Raw genomic sequence first — 22,014 nt, forward strand, 5'->3', positions numbered from 1 at the left:
GATTAAGTTGAGCATCACATCAGCAAATCAGAGTACTGAATACGGTCATATTTTACAGATAAATGTTGCATCAGGATAAAAATACAAAAGTTAAACTGTTGATTGTTTAATATTAATATATAAAAACAACTGAACTGCACGTTTGTGTAAGCAGTAAATATCTTTTAAGCAGTTCTTTCTAGTTAGCCCGTCATGTCTTGTTAGCTAGTGCAGCAATCAAAATATTCCAAACGTGCATATATGAAATCACTCGTTATGATATAGTCTTCATTAAAGTGACACCATGTAATTTTTCAATCTTCATAATAAATTTTCAAGACCCTTGTGATAGTACATGGACTTTAAATAGGTTGAATGACATGTCTACCATAGCCTGACGGGGTCTGTATCACTTTTACTCGTATTTTAAAACGTAGGGTTTCTGGTAGTAACCAGAGCACAAAAAAAAAACTACAAAATTCGACTGCTTTACGGCATACGTCACTTCCTCCACACAATTTGTTTTTAACGTGAATTTTGCTGGAGGCTACTTAAGGAGTGTAGAGAGCAACTTCTATTGTGTGACTCTGTGGCACAGTCTTTAGTGTCACGGACCTATGACACGGGCGACCCGGGTTCGATTCCCCTTTAAGGCAATTTTTTATATAAACTGTTGATTCATACATAAATGCGATGTTCTTTATAAATTACGGCGATTATATTGCATATAGTTCCCTGTATTCAGATGCTGTGTTCACGTATTTACCTTTCTTTTACTGTGTCTATGATATTTACATTACAATCCAGGATGCTATAGCACTCAAACTTGCTCACAGTGTAAAACCAAACCCTATTCATTCACCAATCAGATCCGAGCGTTTCTCTCTTCTCTCTTCCTCATTTGCTGCGTTCCGCTGTCACTCGCGTGACGTATTACAAAGCGGCAGACCTAAACGCATCGGTTTACTTGGATTTGGAGCGATTTTCACACAAAAAAGAGGAATAACGAGCGCCATTGCGGAAAATCCTGGTGGCGAGGGAGAGAGAGACGATGCAACAATATTTGTTTGGAAAAAGGCAAGGAAATACGTCTGGTCGTTTCTGAATTGGAAGGCTGCAGCCTCCGGAGGTCAAATATGCAGGCTGCATACGTCATCAAGCCTGGGTTATTAAGGTAAACTGAGCATTACATTCGCAAGTCATAAGCATACTGCAACAATTTACAATTAACTAAGTATAATAGTCAACTTTGTAATTGTTAATATTGTGAAATAAGACAGTCTTGATGACGTATACAGCTTAGAAATACGACATCCGGAGGCTGCAACCTTCAGATTGAGAAATGGCTTCTGCCACGACGAGTTCCTCATCAGAAAGTTGTAACATGACTGCGTTTCTCCCTGTTGTCTCAAAATGTTGATCGTTTAGCATTTTAAATGTTTAGTTTTTAGTTTAGTTTTAAGGTTGGCCAGTTCCTTTCCTTTGCGACAGTGCTGCGGCGCTTGTGGGCTCTAGGGACGCTAGAAGTGAAAAATACGTGTCTAGCACCCCCTAGTGGCCAAAAAGTTTCATGGTGTCCCTTTAAGGAGACAAAACTATTCAGTGTTGTGTATGTTTAGAAAGCTTGAAAGACAAAACTTAATGATACTATGAAAAAAAGGCTGATATCCATTTTTTTAACCAAAAATAATAGAAGAATCAAATACTATGGGAGTGGAAGGTACAAATAAAACACAAAAATATGTTGTGGGGAAAGGAGTAGATGAAGTCATGAAAGAATGAAACATATGGATGGCAAATAGCTAAAAGAAGTGAAAAGACAGAAATCCATCATGAAGTGAGTGAAAGGATTAAATAAGAGGGTTATGAGAGAAAGAGATGTGTGCCTTTTAAATATGTTTTACATTAATATAAACTAGGCAAACCTATTTTATTTATAAAACATTCTTTATACCATTATGTTCAACCTTGCTCATCATGGTTACAGTCAGTGTTTTTAGATATTGGTAAGATGTGTGTATTAAGACAAAGGGTGCTACAGTAAAGATGCTAAAGGTAGCTGCTTGGGTACTTATAGGAACATTTGTTGTTGCCTGTTTTTATGTTATAAAAATTTGAGGTCCAGTGTATACACCGCATATAGTATATACAGTATATAATTTTTTGTATCCACGACAACCATGCAAGGATGCTTACTTCATTGCCACCCCTCGTAGTTCTCATGCCACCCCCTTGCCACCCCATAAATAATTTTCTAGATCCGCCCCTGGTGACGAGCCCCCTTATTTCTTCTTCAGTCCAGTTTGCAGATATTTCTCATTGTGAATGTTAATCTGCATTTAAATCTGCCATGTCAAAGGGGAAAAGGCTATATTTTTGTCATGATGACACAATATTTATGTTGACTAATTATCGACGTTGAAATTGACACCGCCAAATCCATCGACCAAACGCAACAGCTCTAAGTCTAGCATACACATAATTGCATTCACTAACCTTTGCCTCAGGTTATAAATAACTTAATAATCACAACTATCCACTACCTAAAAAGCTATGAACAGCAGTCATGCAAATTTTCTCAATTTGCTTTTCTATTTCTACTAGCAATTATGTGAGCTTCAGTCTGCATTAACAGAATTTTTTTACCAGGGGTGCCCAAACTTGTGCATGTCACTGTACTGATATATACTATACAAATAATGTAAGTTGAATTTACTTATTTAAAACACATTATACTAAGCACTATACTGCAATGTTGTTCTGAACATTTGTGCGTAATATATTATTTTTTGTCTTTTCATTCATTAGATTTTCAGTAGTCCGTGTCAAATTTTATTTCAAGGTAAGATAGCTTTACATGTCTTTCATTGTGCTTTAGTGATCACACAGGCCCTGTTTATGTTCTTAACCGGCATGAGTTTCTTTATTGTGATATACACAAAACAAGATATTTTGATAAATGGTAAGTACACAGCTGCTCATTTACTTTAATAAAATTTATTTTGGTAGCACTTTGTTTTGCGACCCGCAAAGTACCGCGTAATTAAACAGAATTTACAGCGTACCTATTTGTAACAACAGGGTACCTCTACAGTACGTACTTTTAAGGGAATAATATTTTAAGTTTGGGGTAATAAGGGGGTAAGAATATGAAGAATTATAAATTATTTATACTCTAAGTATGTCATAACTACAGAGTACCTATTATAATATTACATGGTAGGTATGACTTAGTCAAGTCTATGGGGAAATTATGTTTTATTTTAATGATTTTATTGTGAATTTTTAATATTGACTACTGAATGTTGTATACAGTCGATGTCTACGAGCCACATCGGCAAATAAATATAACAGCACATCACTTTTATTTTAGAAGCCTATTACTTGCTTTTAAAAACAAAAGTCCAGCTGATTTAAAGTGGTTATCTTTTCTTTAAGGTAAGTACAATAAAGATAGCAACTTATTCCCTATTTACCAGGAAACTCTTAAATTTGCGGGCGCTTTGCAATTTATTTACTTTTATTTCAAATGACACAATAATGACCACAAAGCAGCACGCTATTTGTTTACTTTTAATAGGTGTTATCATTGGTAGAATAAAACTTTGCAACATGTGTAAAGACAATTATTTTATAATTATGCAATGGCAAACCAGAATGAAACAACAGCAGATATCAGCTCCCGCTAAAGCAAAAGACGACTACATGCGTAGGCTACTGCGCAGGTGTAGAGCGCGCATCCGTCTGCAGGAGGTTTGCTGGAACGCGATCCTGAGGTGAAATTTCTTTAAGAGGTTTTAAAAACTTTCTTCACTTTAATTTACAGCCCGCAAATATAAGAGTTACTTGGTAACTCCTGTATACATATACAGATCAAAGAGGTACAAGTTGCTATTATTTTTATTGTGCTGTTATATTTTATTTGCCGACGTGGCTTGTAGACATCAACTGTAGGCTATACAATACACTTCATCAGCAAATATGAAAAAAACATATTAAACATGGACCATATTACCCATAGACGTAAGTCATACATACCACGTAATATTACAATAGGTACCCTGTAGTTATGAAATACTTAGAGAATAATTTTCCATATATTCTTACCCCCTTATTACTCCAAACTTAACATATTGTTCCCTTATACCTACAAGTATGTACTGTAGAGGTGCTCTGTTGTTACAAATAGGTACGCTGTAAATTCGGTTTAATTACGCGGTACTTTGCGGGTCGTAAAATAAAGTGTTACCTTTTTGGCAAGTTTATAACAAAATGAGGGTGAGTAAATGATACAATTATAATTTTTACGTAAACTTTTAGCTTTGAAGGATTATCTACTCAACCCCATGTCATCCAAGATGTTTGTTTTTCTTTCTTTAGCCAAACACAATTAGAGTTATATTAAATACTGTCCTGGCCAGTGGCGGCTCGTGACTGCTCTTCTGAGGGGTGCAAATTCAAAATAAGTGTTCAGAGTGTCATTTGTGTTGCTCGTGTTTTCAGAATACGTGTTTGTTGCGCATGTAAACCATGTGCATCACATGTTTCGTCAAAAGAAGAGCCTGTTGCACATGCGTCAAAACCTTTTTTATGATAAAAGAGACGCTCACATTCACAAAATACACGCAACACATTCACTTAACAGTAAACTCTGATTACGCATGAGATAATGCAGGTATCTTTTATCATAAACCCTTCAGACGTGTGTGCAGCAGGCACCTATTTTGACATGACACGTGATTCACGTGGGTTTATGCGATACGCCTAACACATATTTTAAAAATGACGAACCACACACATGACGGGCTACATACATGTTGGGACGATCCATCCATCATTAAAGTGATCCATATATAACCTAGTGGGTCTTGTGGGATTTTATTTTATTTTATTAGTCGTGCTGTTTATAATCTTAATTCATGTGTATTTTTAAAACAATAATTTCTGTGCTGAGTACAAGAGAGCTGTCTGTGTGTGGAGGGTTATTGGGGGGAGGTAGCTTGAGTGAAGGAATTTCCAGCTGGTGGCCGAGCAAAGAGATAAGGAGATAAGAGCAAAGCTTTAAGGAGAAAACAAAGAAGTGCATGCTTTTGATATTAGTTCACTGGCAATCATTCATTTCCAGATTGTTACATGTAGAGGTGTTTGGATTTATACAATTACATGTTGCTATGAATATTAATGTGTTAAAATATATAAATGATTATGCCTTTGTGCCCATGACTAATGTAGAAGATTGCCCTGTAATAAGACATTGACATGTAGGTATGAAATGCTCGAGGGCACAAAGTGGCTGATGTGTGTGTGGGAGCCAGGGGGGCTGTAAAAAGCCCTAAGGGAAAACATACTGAACAGATGTTTTTTAATGATGATAAAAGTGTTTGCTTAGAAGTAGTATTGCAGTAAAAGATTTAATATGTGTTTATCTATCTAAAGAAGTTAATGTGTGCCTTATTCATATAACCAATTTTACGAATAATGAAATTATGTCATGATATTGAAATGTGTTCTACATAATAATCACTTTTATCTTACAGTTTGTTTTTTATGAATAAATGAATGTTTTATTAATGATTTGTTTTTAAGAAAGCATTATAAAATGCTATGTGAAGTCAATCATATGTAATGCTATGTGAAGTCAATCATATGTAAAGTGGAAAAGTACTGGGGGGAGAAGAAACAAACTGCAGGACTCTCAAAGTTGGGGGAGAGCAGTTGTTTTTTCCTTTGTCTGTGTGTTTATCTTTGCCTATTAGGCTAAAACTGGGTGTGGTGAGGGAGTCAGATTCACGAGGAAAAGCAGCCTTTGTGGGTGGAGATTCTAAGAAGAAGATCGACGTCACATACTCTATAAATAGTTGTTTTCCCAAATGCCGGGGGTTGTTGCTTGCCTATTGTGGCCTTGAAACAACCCGGCGCGCTGTAAAACTTTTTCATATCTGATCAATAAATATTCAATTTAGATATTTGTGTCTTTCCTCCAATTATGAACATGCAGATGGACGCCTTAAAGTCCAACAATTGGTGACCCCGACGTGATTGGAGGGAAAAGAAGATTAAGAGAAGTTTCGAATTGCTTAAGATTGAGTAAGGGAGGGCTCCATTTCAACACAAAAGACCGGTCTTCTAAAACAAAGGTAAGCAGAAGCCTGTTTTATCAAATTCTGCTATTGGACATATACCAAATTAATTGTGTTGATAAGGAGATCCAAACTGAAAGTAATAAATAATTGAATAAAAGATCAGATTGAAAAACTTTAAAAAAAAAAAAAATAATAATAATAAGGTTAATAGAAAGAGAGAATAGGGTTGAATGGTCCCTTGGGTGAAAATCCCATAAAGGTAAAATTGTGGTTGGAGTCCATTAATGTACTAGACATTATAAATTTATTAGTTTGGGTTAGAGGCCCTTAATGTATTAGGCATTATAAATTTATTAGTTTGGGTTAGAGGCCCTTAATGTATTAGGCATTATAAATTTATTAGTTTGGGTTAGAGGCCCTTAATGTATTAGACATTATAAATTTATTAGTTTGGGTTAGAGGCCCTTAATGTATTAGACATTATAAAGTAATACGTTTGGTTAAAGGCCATCGAGTTAGAGTCTCGTAAATTTATTATTTTTTTTTTGGGTTAAAGTCCCTCGGATGAAAGTTCCGTAAATTCTTTGTTTATCGTTTAATTTGCCTGGGTTGAGTTGTTCAAATTGATTTGTTGGTTTGAGTTGTCCAATTTGAGTTTTTGTGATTAATCGTGTTGGTGAAATTTTGATGTATTGTTTTGAAATATTGCTGTGAAGTTGTTACTTTATGAAAATTGCATGAAAAATGGCTGAATTTCAGAAAGAATGTGATGAATATGGTTGTTCACCAGTATATGTGCAATGGCAAAAAGTGGTTAAACTTATGATGGCCCAGACAGACCCAAAAGATGTTAAGAAAAGACAAAAACAGGTTGAATTTTTCAGAAGAGAAAAAAGGGTTCCATTAGCGCCGATTCTTTTTGCTATGGAACAAAGAATTGTGAACAAAATCAATGAAGTGAAGGGTAAAGGTAAATGGTATGGAAAAATAAGGATTAAACAATTGTTGTGTGGAGAATTAGAAAATAAAATAATTGGAGTTCAAATGAGGAAACATTTGATGTGGCATTGTGTGAGGAGAAATAAAATTAAATAAAAATATAAACTAATGAAAGATAAGAGGAGATAATTAACAGACAAAGAAATGCTCAAAGGGAGAAGGAGAGACAGAGAGAGAGAGAGAGAGAGAAAGGGAGGTCAACTCCCATAGCTCGAGGGAATTGTGAGATTAAGCTAAATCTAGCAGGAAGACAGAAGTAAAGCCTTGAAAAGAAAAAACAACAAATTAGAGAAAAAGTAGAGACCAAGTTATTAAAGGTGGAAATAAAGAGAAAAATAAAAAGGACAGGAAAATTATTAAAAGGTGAATGACATAGATAAATTATACAAAGATAAATTATTACAAAATGAAGAGGAGTATTCATCTGATGATTGAAGGTGGTCACAAGATAAATTTTATTTTAAATTGAAAGGCAATATTTTGCAATGGGTTAACTTAAACTTTGAAAGGCTGAAAGCTCTGATCCTTTGACATTCAAGAAAGTGAATAAAAGCTGGCAAGAAACAGACAATGAAAAACTGTGTGTGACATCAAAGTGTTGGAGTTGCAAAGAGAGGATTAACTGATAAACTGGACTGTGGACAAATCCTAAATGAATGGGATTATATGAAGCAGTGATGGGGGCACTGCACAATGTTCTGAAAAAGACTGAGTGGAGTCCAGAAAGACTAACACAGACAATAATGTTCTTGGAGGCATGAGAAACTGGAAAACACTTCACTGGACACTGAACTTTTTCATCTTCATATGAGCCTTTGAGTGAAAAAGGGGAAAGAGTAAAACAGCCGTTCAATGTTTAAGTAAAGACCTTGATATAATAGGGACACAGACAATCTTTATGAGAAAATCAGCTAGACAAATTTAAAAGCTGATCGAGAACTTTGTTGTTAGGTGTGACTACCTGTTCTGAAATCAAATCAGACTCCTATTAATCTGACAGGAAGAAATGAATGGTATCTACAGAGGAAGTTAGAACTCCAATGATGGTACTAAGCTAAAAAGCAAATATAAATGGCATAGAACAGCTATGGCAGAAAGGAAATTAAAATAAATAAAAAACAAAGAGAACACTATAGAACACTATAAAAGGTAAACAAGAAAAGCTGTGAGAATAGAAAAATAACTGATTATTGTAACAAACTTTGTATTAAGAAAATTGCCAGCCCAGACATCATATATGTGCATGAAGGTGTTCACATGGCAGATCTAATCACTGAGGGTGAGCCATATAACTGCATACCATTGACTGAAAAAAAAAGCAAACAAATTGAGAGATGGCTTGTTCGCGGTACCACTGACAACTCCCCCACCGGTAATCACGTTATTTATGGATGGCTTTGTTTTAGAGCATCAGATGGTATGCTAAAGGCAGGGTTTGCTGTGGTTGACCAGGTTGAGGGTGATTTTGTGACTAGAGTGAGTGGTAAATTGGAGGGTAAGCAGTCAGCACAGACAGCTGAAATGATAGCTGTTATCAAAGCCTTGCACTACACTGGTGAAGAGAGGGTGATTATTTATAGTGACTATGAATATGTGATTGGTGCAGTATATATGGAACTGCCATATGGCAGATAGGTGGGTTAGAAACCAGGAAAGGCCGGCCTATAATAAATAAATGCTAGCGAAGCCTGACATATAATAAAGGCTGTGAAGGTACCTAATGAAGTGGTTGTTGTCAACTGCCTAATAAACCACTTATATCCCCAACCATGGTTTCCCAAGACAAAGTTAGATCTGACAAAATTGATAAACACGCACTGGAATTGACATATAGTTTTGGGGCTGCTCATCGCCCCAATGCCAGAGCAAAGCTGAAATAATGAACCTGACTTTGACATTAAAACTTGACTTGACAAAATCTGTGCACAGACAAAAATAACATGGCTTGACGCATTGCCAATTGCATTAATGTCTATTCGCTCTTCTGTTAACAGGATTTCTGGTTTCACATCCTTTGAATTGCTTACAGGTCGACAGTTTCCAGGCCCACGGAACGCCTGGGTGTAGGATCCAATCCTGCCACTAACTCATAGTGTTTATTTTTACAAACTAACTGCTATGATTAAACATTTTTCCTGCCAGGCTACACGACACCAGGACAACGACCAAGCTGTGACAAATGATGATTGAGTGAAAGTGAAGGTGTTCAGACGGTCCAGGCCACCGAGATAAAAGCAAGAACCTAACATTGTGTCCAGCTACAGGGCAAAGGCGACACCTGGTTCCATCTCTCCTCTTGTGTTCCTTGTGATCCTCCTTCTAGGTTTCTAACAGACAAAGGTGTGGACCTGAGGACTCAGGTCCAAGAGAGGGAGAGTGTTGAAAGTGAAAGTGAATCAGCTGGAATACAGAGAGAACAAACAGGAAGTGAAACATCAGGGGTAACACTCACACAACACCAACAACAAAGTCAACAAACACTCTGTAAAATTGTGCATAATAAAGCTGACATTTTTTCCTAGCCCAGGAACAGAACCTTTAGCACACTGCACAGATTGTGCCTACGGAGCAGGTATAGCCGTACAATTCAAAGCGAAGTACGGTACACAAAAGGTTGTAAGACAGAACAAACACACAGGTGAATGTGCAGTTACTCATGAGGACGACGGCAGATTGATTTTTCATTTAATAACCAAACAAAACTGTACTGATTTACCAACATATGAGAATTTTACCAACAGCCTCAGATGCATGAGAGATTGGTGTAAAAAAAAAAAAAAAAGGAATAACAAGTGTATCTACGCCCCGACTGGGGTGTGGGTTAGATAAATTGGATTTCCATAAGGTAGTGGAGATCCTGACAGAAGTGATTGTAAACGTCATATAAGTGTATGTTTTTTCCATCGTTTCACTTCTTTTGCTATACTCTTACCTGTTATTAAGTTTCAATTTAAGAGTGTTTTTTGAATTAAGCCAATAGGCATAAGTGTATTTTTCCACAGAGATGAAGCTATATGGAGATTGGAAGGTTCTATGGGCCCTAGGGGTTAATACTGCAATTATAATCACCATAATATTTAGCATAAACAATGGAGGTAATCTAAAAATTGACATAAGGTCCAAAACTACATCACAAGATTAGTGTGTACAGGGATATGGGGGAATTGAATTGAATTACACAAAAAATTCAACGACGTCATACACCTTTGCAGTATGATAGATTGTGGAGGGCAATAGTAACCTCCATAGTAGTGTCCATTGGTGTATTAGTGGCTATCCTGGTGACCTGTGGATGTTGTTGTATTCCCTGTCTTAGATCCCTGTGCAACAGATTAATAGTATCTGCAATAGAGAAAAAGAGAACAATCCACCCCCATGTAGCATGCCCCTATTAGGCTTACAGAACCTGGATGAGGAGGAATAAGAAAATGTGTGACCTCTTTCAGAGGTCAAGAGAGGGAATTGTGGGATTTTATTTTATTTTATTAGTCGTGCTGTTTATAATCTTAATTCATGTGTATTTTTAAAACAATAATTTCTGTGCTGAGTACAAGAGAGCTGTCTGTGTGTGGAGGGTTATTGGGGGGAGGTAGCTTGAGTGAAGGAATTTCCAGCTGGTGGCCGAGCAAAGAGATAAGGAGATAAGAGCAAAGCTTTAAGGAGAAAACAAAGAAGTGCATGCTTTTGATATTAGTTCACTGGCAATCATTCATTTCCAGATTGTTACATGTAGAGGTGTTTGGATTTATACAATTACATGTTGCTATGAATATTAATGTGTTAAAATATATAAATGATTATGCCTTTGTGCCCATGACTAATGTAGAAGATTGCCCTGTAATAAGACATTGACATGTAGGGATGAAATGCTCGAGGGCACAAAGTGGCTGATGTGTGTGTGGGAGCCAGGGGGGCTGTAAAAAGCCCTAAGGGAAAACATACTGAACAGATGTTTTTTAATGATGATAAAAGTGTTTGCTTAGAAGTAGTATTGCAGTAAAAGATTTAATATGTGTTTATCTATCTAAAGAAGTTAATGTGTGCCTTATTCATATAACCAATTTTACGAATAATGAAATTATGTCATGATATTGAAATGTGTTCTACATAATAATCACTTTTATCTTACAGTTTGTTTTTTATGAATAAATGAATGTTTTATTAATGATTTGTTTTTAAGAAAGCATTATAAAATGCTATGTGAAGTCAATCATATGTAATGCTATGTGAAGTCAATCATATGTAAAGTGGAAAAGTACTGGGGGGAGAAGAAACAAACTGCAGGACTCTCAAAGTTGGGGGAGAGCAGTTGTTTTTTCCTTTGTCTGTGTGTTTATCTTTGCCTATTAGGCTAAAACTGGGTGTGGTGAGGGAGTCAGATTCACGAGGAAAAGCAGCCTTTGTGGGTGGAGATTCTAAGAAGAAGATCGACGTCACATACTCTATAAATAGTTGTTTTCCCAAATGCTGGGGGTTGTTGCTTGCCTATTGTGGCCTTGAAACAACCCGGCGCGCTGTAAAACTTTTTCATATCTGATCAATAAATATTCAATTTAGATATTTGTGTCTTTCCTCCAATTATGAACATGCAGATGGACTCCTTAAAGTCCAACAGTCTTCTGATGCAAAATGATAGGCTTGTGAGAAAAACTTTATATTTTAAGCGTTAAGCGAGTTACGATGCATATGTAATGTAAACAGACTTACAACAACTCAATCGCATTGTTTCTCACGTGTCTCTACTGTGTTTCATCACAATTCATATTACGACTAGTCATGAGATGCATAACATCCAATGCGATAACACGTGCCGCCATATTTAAATTGTCTTTTTAACTTTGTAAATGTCTTGTCTCTATCATAAAAAGCTATAAATGTGTTTTTCTCACGAATGTATTGTTTTGCTTCGGAAGACATTTATTAATCCACTGGGTTACGTATGGATTACTTTGGTGATGGATGGATATACTTTTAAGCTTTGAAAAACATTGATCCCAGTCAATACCATTTTAAAGCAAAAATATAAATACAATATATAAATGTAAAGAACCAGGAAATTATTTAATATAACTCTGATTGTGTACTGTTAAAAAAAGTAATAGATAACTTCTTGGATGACATGATTGTAAATAATCAGTCAATTTTCATTTTGGTGGGAGGAGTAATCCTTTAACTCATTCGAGTCATCAGACAGTCATCTTGTTGCTTTGACTGAATTCATTTACAGATCAAAATCCCTGGTGGTAAATCAACACTGCTCAGTCTTATCTATTTAAGTACACTACCCTTACGAAACAAAAATATATTGCAGTATATTGGAAAATAGCATGTAATATATTAGGCAACATATTCCCATATATGGGATTTAATATTTATATTTTCCAATATATTGAAATATATGCATGAAACATACATGTATATATGATACAAAATATATTGCAATCAAGAACAAAAAGGGCACTATATTTTTTACATGTAATAGTTTGTCTTTATATGCTTTGATATATTGCAATATATGCATAGACCATACATGTATATGGGCCATTCTACCGAATTCGTGCAAATTGCTGTCCCGGAACCAAAAAACTAATTTAAAAAGCAATAATGTAGGAAAATGTTTGATAATAAAAAAATATAAGCAAATACCAATCAAAACCCAAAGTAATATTTGAGGTAGCGGCAGGCTTTATATATAAAATATCATCATTTATATTGTGATTTCAATTGAGAGGTGGTTGTCCCAAACCCCAAGGTCTGAATTTCAACATAGGAAAAAAATATGAAATAATTTTTGTAATTTTTTTATCATTGTTTTAATAAGTATCATTTTGAATACTTTTGTTAATTAAAACCAAAATTATATTTATTGGATATTTTCAGTAAAATCATGTAAAATCATGTTAAAAAAACACTGTCCCGCATTTTCACGTCACTACCGAAACATTACATAGTTTGGTCAATAATATAATAATGCTTTAAGCCACTCCCCTCCATTTTGAACCAGAAACTTTGTCTGTGCCTCTCTCCCTTGTGGTGACATGGTGAGTAGATCAGTCCCATGGTTTTGAAGCAAATGTGATCAAAAGTTTGGAAATCAGTGTGTGACATTTATGAATGTCACTACCGATCACACGTTTTCAATGATTAATTAAGTTTTTTTTATTTTTTCTACTGGTCATTTAGGTTTTACTCATGTTTCAATGTTGAGAACTGTGCTAGCTAACTACGTACTGATTAGTATCTTAGCAGTAGGATCAAAGTTAGCTTAAATCGTCACTATCGAAACAGTCACAACCGAAACATTTGTTGACATTTCGGTTGTGACGTGATTGTTTCGGTAGTGACAAAATGACACTTATTTCTTTATTTTAATAAATAAATAGAAACTTTCATGTGCACATATATTCTTTTTCAGTACAAATAATTTGTTAGTCATATTTCTGTAATGTTGTACGTGATTTGACTAGGACTACAAACTAAGATAAAATGAACTAGGCCAGATTAATTTAATTAATTCATACAGTAGAAGCTTGACTCATTATTGATATAAATGAAGGCTATATGATTCTACCTCTGGTCTCTAGGAAAACTTTCTGCGCTAATTTAGCGGGACTTTGACTGATTGCTTTATATAAATGACATAACAGACAGCACTTATCAGTATCATTGTAAATTGACATGTTAAGTGTAGACAGGGCAGGCTCACACTAATAATGTAAATGTAAATATCTTTGGTTAATTTGTAGAGATAGCTACAGAGAGAGAGAGAGAGGAATCACCAACATGCATAGACGGAAAGATGAAAGTAGAGCGGACAGACTGAGAGAGACTATTTTCTTGAGCTGATACTTCTTTTGCTCACTTAGTTTACTTGTAACATTTGGCATCATCGTGTCATTTTTATAAGTCTCAATTTAAAAAAGTAACATTTATTGAACTTAAAAAAACTATATTTCTGTCTGTAAATAATGCCGGAAAAACTCTGTGAACACAGCAGCCACTAATCGGCCAATGCAAATACACATAAAACTCGCAAAAATCGGCCGATATATCGGTCTTTCACAAGTTCTTTTATATGAAAATTTATTCAACCTACCTCAAATCAAATAAAAAATTAAGTTTACTTCAAACTCAAAAAAGTCAAACTCAGCAACAAGAGAATCAGTTAAGGAGGTTTAAAGAAGTTAGAATGTGTAATGGAAAAACAGGCACACATGTGTACACCAACATTACAGATGGACATGGGTGCACACACACCAAATTCTGTAGTTTATACTGTGGGCCTGAAGTTTTATATGGACATACATTGTCATCTTTTTCTCAAGAGATGTGAAAATCAACACAGCATCTTGCATCCCTTCAAGGTCTGAACTATCCGCCATCTCTTCAGCGTAATTTCAGTGCAAAGTGCTTTTATGTGGTATTGCGTTAGATATTCTTTGTGCTGTATGTTTTGACTGCATAATGCCAACCATTTTTGACTAACTAATGACTTTTTTTTACACAAAATATGGACAATCCAATATGGTTGTCACTACCGAACATTTGATGTCACGACCGAAACAAATAATGTTCTGGAAAAATAAAATAGGTTTTGTTATCAGAAAAGATGACAATTTTATTTAGTTAGATAAAAATTTAAACTAATGAATCCTTGAATTTGAAAACTGTATCAGTGCATGTATGGCAATTACAGAGAAATGTTGCTTTCAAAATGCATTTAATTTGATGAACCACTCTTATAGTTTTGTTAAAATAATATTTCTAATCAATATAACCATGACACTGTCTTTAAAAAAATGTAAAAAAATATATTTAGAAGGTTAATGTAAAGAAAATCAGAATAGGCTATTAAAAACCACATTTTTATATCAAATGTTGTTGTGTTTCGGTAGTGACAAATTTTGGGAGAGAGAGAACACTTTGAAACGGTATAAAAACATGCTAGGAAACTAAAGTGTCCAATCAGTAGATTAGTGTTCCTTAGATGTTCTACTATGTTTATGACTACAAAGCTTGCAGGAAAAAAACACACTTTTTTCAAGAAGTTTTGAAGTGTCAATTTGCACCAATTCGGTAGAATGGCCCATATATGAGACAAAATATATTGCATTCAAGAACAAAAAGGGCACTATATTTTTTACATGTAATAGTTTGTCTTTATATGCTTTGATATATTGCAATATATGCATAGACCATACATGTATATATGAGACAAAATATATTGCATTCAAGAACAAAAGGGGCACTATATTTTTTACATGTAATAGTTTGTCTTTATATGCTTTGATATATTGCTATATATGCATAGACCAAACATGTATATATGAGACAAAATATATTGCAATCAAGAACAAAAAGGGCACTATATTTTTTACATGTTATAGTTTGTCTTTATATGCTTTGATATATTGCAATATATGCATAAACCATACATGTATATATGAGACAAAATATATTGCAATCAAGAACAGAAAGGGCACTGTATTTTTACATGTAATAGTTTGTCTTTATATGCTTTGATTTATTGCAATATATGCATTAAACATACATTTATATATGATACAAAATATGTTGCAATCAAGAACAAAAAGGGCACTATATTTTATATATATATATATATATATATATATATATATATATATATATATATAAAATGCTCGAGTAGGAAGCTGAGATTCAGGCGTGAAGAGAGGACAGGATGCGTAACAGACACCAGCAACAAGGAGGCTGATAGATAGGTCCTGAACTAAGGCTGAATCCGAAATCGCATACTAACTGTGTAGGTACTGAATTTCATTGGGTACCTACTTAACGTGCGCTAAGGCAGTATGTACGTTCGCGTTAAGTATGTAGAGCATTCGCCATGTTGACGTTATCATGTGACATATGACGTAGTAGACTTGTTCGAGTTCATGCGGAACCACAAGAACCGACGGGAGGTTGACATCGCGGTGCCGCGGGAGCAACTCGAAATCAGAGTTCTCCGTATGATTTCTGGAGTCGCTCTCGTGGTGCTTTGATGTCATCCAGCTGTTGGTTCTTACAGCTGTGCATGAACTCGAACAAACCTAATAACAGACATGAAAACGTATGCGTGTGTATGAGGGACAGGTGCACTAACACCTAATTGCATAAGTAACTTGATCTGTAACAGTGTTACAGATATATTACACATTATTTTGTAGGGGATAAAATAAGTAAAACAAGCAGATTGTAATTTAATATCTATTGTCAGATGACAGCTGTGCTTGAATACAAACTAGACAATGCAGCCAATGTGATTATATACATTTTAGTGAAGCAATCTCTTGTATTTACTTAAAACGACAGGAAACATGAATAAAAATGAATGAATAAACCCATCACACATGGGTATGTAAGTGGTTTACATCAGTGAAGAACCAAGGTAGACTCCTAACCAGGATAATGGACTGTTCTTTTGGCAAATGTTTTTTTTTTTTTTTGCTTTTTCACGGTTCCCAAAACTTCTTGAAAGTTTGTTTATTATTTATTTGTTCATTATTGTCTGTGCATTTTGTTTATTGATATTGTCTTTATTGATATTGTCTTTATATTGTATAATGGCACTGCTGAAATTTTGAAATAATTTAAGTTACTTCAATTTATATTTTGTATATTTTTTGTTTAATGGCACTCTTTTAAAATGTAATTTATGTAAATGCAATGCAACACATTTATGTAATGTAATGTAAAGCCAATCACATTTCCTTTGACTGACCATATGCAAAACCTCTTGTGGTTTTAATAGGCCTATAGAGCTCTGTACCTCAAATTGGGTTTAGTATCTGTGCCTGATTAAAAGAAAATAAAGGAGGCTTTTGATAGATTACCCATCAGTCTGTGTTAATATGTGGTGTAAATGTTTGTATATTGCAGGTTGCATATTTAAGTATTTATATATTTTAGATGTTTCATGTACATATACTGTATATATCCCAAATATATTCATACATTGTATGTGCATGTTCTCATATATGTACACATATTGTGCATACATTTACAATAAATATGTACATATATTTCCATCTAATTTTAAATATATGCAAAATGTATTCCACAATATATCAAACACATATCTACATATATATTTCCATATAGTTGTACATATATTTGAAATATATTCTACCATATAGTAAACATACATGTGACACTATATCTGTACATATATTGTTAATACATGTTCTCATATATGCACATATATTTCACATATTTTCCATCTAGTTTTACATATATGTAAAATGTATTCCACAAGATATCGAACACATATCTACATATATATTTCCATATAATTTTACATATATTTGAAATATATTCTACCATATAGTAAACATATATGTGAAACTATATCTCTACATATATTGTTAATACATTTTCGCATATAAATCAAAATGCAATATTGCAGATATTTATAAATATAATATTGCATATATTTTTTAATATATAAACACATATATTATATCCATGTACAATATATTGAAAGTGGCAATAATTTGTATATTTTGCAATATACTCCAATATATTACACATATATAGAATATATGTACCATCAATATATTATTCCTTGTATTGCCAATGTATAATATATTGGAAAATGGAAAGTAAAATAATATATTGCAATATATTACAATATATTTCAAGTAATATATTGGTAAATATATTTTCCTTTCGTAAGGGTATCCTGAAGGTGTGTTTAACATTAATAAAATAATGAAGTAATGCATAAAGTGATAATTGAACATTTCTGATGATGTGTGCTGTTAACAAGCAGAAGGGTAAAGATAAACTAAAACAAAGATGTCAAAGCAACAAGATGACTTGGTTCAGACAACTCAACCCTTTTAAAATGTATTTTATTTAACAGGGCATTTTATCCTTTATCTTAGATAAAGCAGGCCATGTTAATTTCATTTAATACATTCTGAACAAATCTGAGTCCACTTATCATTTCTACTTACAAATTAACATTTCTGTTCTACTCCGTTTACAGTGTTTGGGTGAGATCTAGACCGAGGACTAAGGCGTATACTAGGACAGAACTAAGTGTCGTGACCCACAGGTGAGACAAACTTTGCTATTTGGTATCTGTTAGACACAATACATTGAAGAAGGGCCCATTCATATTATACTTAAACTTGGTCCAGTACCCTTTGATTTTTGGTTCATTCACACTGCCAATGATTTTCTGGAATCTGTGTTTATGCCGTAAAGACACATGATGTGTTTAAAGTCCTGCACTTGATAGGTTTTATCCACAGTGTCTGAAGGTTTGTTATTATTGGTTATTTCTCTCTGCAGAAGACTGCATTTTAAGGTTATACTTATACATTTTAAGGTTATACTTAATAAGGTTATACTTTACTCGATTACACGAACACTGATGCAAGCACTTGTTCAACACAGTTTGGTGGTAAGCAAGTGGGTGACTGTTATCTTTAGATATCTCTAACAATAAAATGTATCATTTTCAAGACATTTGCATTAATTCCTCCTATAGCACGCATTTTAAGTATAGCTGTGGATGCAAAGAAGAATTAACACTGTTTATAATGCACAGCCAGACATATTCAGGAATGCAAAAACACAGTAGACCAGATGTTTTATATGCTTACATAAAGTACTGTATGCTTTGTGGGTCAACTTTTTGATTATCTATCCAATGTACACGATTGTTCATGTTTGCCATAGGCACCTAAATTTAAATATAAAAATGTGATCGTATGATTAATATTTTTTTTTTTTGATGTTTCCATTTAGGTGATCCTAAAGCAACAAAGAGAAACAATGGAGAGGAAGAAGTGGTGTCCAGATGTTTAAAAGGCGGTGTTCGGGACAGGAAACAAAGGCAACCAAGAGAAACCTCTAAGGTTTAAAGACGCTGCTTGCAGAGACAAGTGTAGGAAACAAAGAAAGACGACCTGACGAGAATGTTTTATGATTAAATGTTTTTGTTATGTACATGCACATTATTATTTACAATATATTTCTAAGATACATAAATATGTGACCTTGTATATGAAATCCAGGCTACCGTCTTAACATCTAATTACATCTAAAGTTTGAATTTACTGATTTAACATTGAGTTCAGTCTTTGGCATGACCTTACTCAGTCAGTATTGAAGATGTCAAGATTATATTTTCAGAGAATGTTTTCTATATTGTGTAGGATGATTTTATGTAGAAAACAGTAAGTCACAGAGAAATACTTTGCTGGGTTTTCACAGGCCATGTCCCATTTGTACAACATGTGTGAATTATCTTGAGAATAAAACTTCTGAAATCCAAACTCTTATATTTTAGCATTTCAAATGCAGCCACCCTTTGCCTAGAATTTGAAATGTATACCCTTGGGTTTTTTTCAGTAATTTTTTGAGATCTCACCCTGAGATATTTTTAAAGAAATTTCCATGTATTATGGGCTTAAATTACTTTTACTATTAAGTAATTTGAAAAAAGTTTTACATTAAATTTTAGTTCTCAATTGATATAAATGTATATGTTGACACAATCTATCTTTCGATAGTCATATCTCCAATGTCTGCCGCACAGCATTCTTCCATCTTAGAAATATCTCAAAAATACGCCATATGCTGCCTGCATCAGATGCAGAAAAGCTTATCCATGCTTTTATGACCTCTAGAATAGACTATTGTAACTCGTTACTCGGGGGATGCCATGCTAATCAGGTAAACAAGCTACAGTTGGTTCAAAACGCCGCCGCAAGAGTGCTTACTCGATCTAAAAAGTATGACCACATCAGTCCAATTCTGGCATCTTTACACTGGCTACCAGTTAAATATCGCATACAATTTAAAATATTACTAATCACCTACAAAGCCTTAAATGGCCTAGCGCCCTCGTATATTAAAGAACTACTAACAGAATACAATCCATCACGTAAACTGCGCTCACAAAATTCTGGTCACTTAATTATCCCTAGAATATCAAAAGTGTCTAAAGGTGGTAGATTATTGCAGCGCATCATTAACAGAGCATCTAAAGTCATTGGCTCACCTCTACCATCCCTTGAATCACTCTACCACAAACGGACATTACGCAGGGCCCATAAAATAATCTCAGATAACACTCACCCTGCACACAATGCTTTTCAGCTATTGCCCTCAGGAAGGCGCTATAGGGTCACAGCTTCCAGAACAACTCGTTTTAAAAACAGTTTCATCCCAACAGCAATAAACATTCTGAACTCTGTACGCTGAGGAATTGATTATGTACAACTTCTTAAATACTCTGTGGTGTATATGTGTGTATTAATATGTTTTTCGGTATGTATGTTACTTTATATGTTTATTGTTTAACGTAATGCTGGAACCTGTACCAAAGAAATATCTGTACTGTAAAACAAATTCCACCAGCTTGGCTGTGTGGTCATTAAAATTGAATTGAATTGAATTGAATTGAGATCCTTTTCCTACTTAGCCCCTAAGTTCTGGAATGATTTACCAAATAATGTTCGAGTATCAGACACAGTCGATCAATTTAAATCTAAACTTAAGATATTTTTCTTTAACAAAGCATTCACATAAAATGTCCAGTAAATGTACTTTTCCCGCAGTAGTTATTTTGTCTAGAGCAAAGCACTTGTCACGGCTAGGGGCTGGCTGCTAAACCTAAAGCCACGCCCCTTCTCAATTTCCACCTCGAGGAGGTCCCCAAAGCCAACCCAATGACCAAACAACACGAGAGCAGGTAAGTATTAAAACAAACTTTATTTAAATATTTAAAATAACTGGGGGAAATGGGAAAAGGGGCAATTAAAACTAACTCCTCTCTGCCTTCCAGACAGGCCACAGCACGGGAGAGTGGCAGAAAGGGGGAAAAGCGACGGGGGCTCCAGGGGCTAGTGACCCAAGTGTAGGGGGGAGGGGACAGGGGAACACAGGCTCCTGCCAATCCCACTATCCGTGGCGCCCTCCTCTTCTCTCCTGGAGGCAAAAGACAAGCAGTATGAACTTGGGGTTGTATCTCTCTCTCTCTACCGTGATACCTGCGTCACGTCGGGCCGATACTCCTCTGCTCACTCCACTGGGTGTTTCTCTCCACAGGGTTTGACTGGGGCGCGAAGACTCGTTCAACCTGGGCTAGGATCGCCTTCGCCTGTTGGCTTGCTGGTAACTCGTGGTAAGTATGGTCTTCCTTCCACAGGTCACTCTCCTGACCTTCGCTCTCGCCTTGTCTCTCTCCTCACAGGCCGCTTAGACACAATGACACAGTTAGTGCAGCTTAATTACTTCTCACCTCTCTGCAGTTTACAGCTCAGACGTGTGTGTCTGCCCACAGTTCGTTCTACTGACGTTCACTCTTGTTCTCTCTTCCTTTCCAGGCAGCTTGGATACAATAACACAGTTAGTGCAACTTGGGTACTTCTCACCTCTCTGCTGTTTACAGCTCAGGCGTGTGTGACTGTCCACAGTTCGTTCTACTGACGTTCACTCTTGTTCTCTCTTCCTTTACAGGCAGCTTGGATACAATAACACGGTTAGTGCAACTTGGGTACTTCTCACCTCTCTGCTGTTTACAGCTCAGGCGTGTGTGACTGTCCACAGTTCGTTCTACTGACGTTCGCTCTTGTTCTCTCTTCCTTTCCAGGCAACTTGGGTACTTCTCACCTCTCTGCTGTTTACAGCTCAGGCGTGTGTGACTGTCCACAGTTCGTTCTACTGACGTTCACTCTTGTTCTCTCTTCCTTTACAGGCAGCTTGGATACAATAACACAGTTAGTGCAACTTGGGTACTTCTCACCTTTCTGCTGTTTACAACTCTGGGTAAGCGCAGCTTTTCCTCAGCTCGCTATACGGTGTTTCGGTCGACAATACTCAGGGCGGCTTACGACGACTGGCCTGCACAGAAGGCAAACGGCGACGATCTTCCTAAGGGGGCGCCGGGGGCAAAAACCCTCTCGGCGAATCCGTT

At 35.4% G+C, this 22,014-nt stretch overlaps 1 long non-coding RNA gene across 1 annotated transcript; it reads left to right on the forward strand.

Annotated features, from left to right (window-relative positions):
• Positions 1-2,033: 2,033 nt before the first annotated feature.
• On the forward strand, positions 2,034-20,497 carry LOC141365284 (uncharacterized). Its single transcript, XR_012370521.1, has 4 exons — positions 2,034-2,680; positions 2,788-2,821; positions 18,073-18,141; positions 18,840-20,497. It is a non-coding gene; the product is annotated as an uncharacterized lncRNA (long non-coding RNA).
• Positions 20,498-22,014: the final 1,517 nt, after the last annotated feature.

The sequence above is a fragment of the Misgurnus anguillicaudatus genome, chromosome 7, assembly GCF_027580225.2.
Source record: "Misgurnus anguillicaudatus chromosome 7, ASM2758022v2, whole genome shotgun sequence".
In the NCBI taxonomy this organism is placed as follows: Eukaryota; Metazoa; Chordata; class Actinopteri; order Cypriniformes; family Cobitidae; genus Misgurnus; species Misgurnus anguillicaudatus.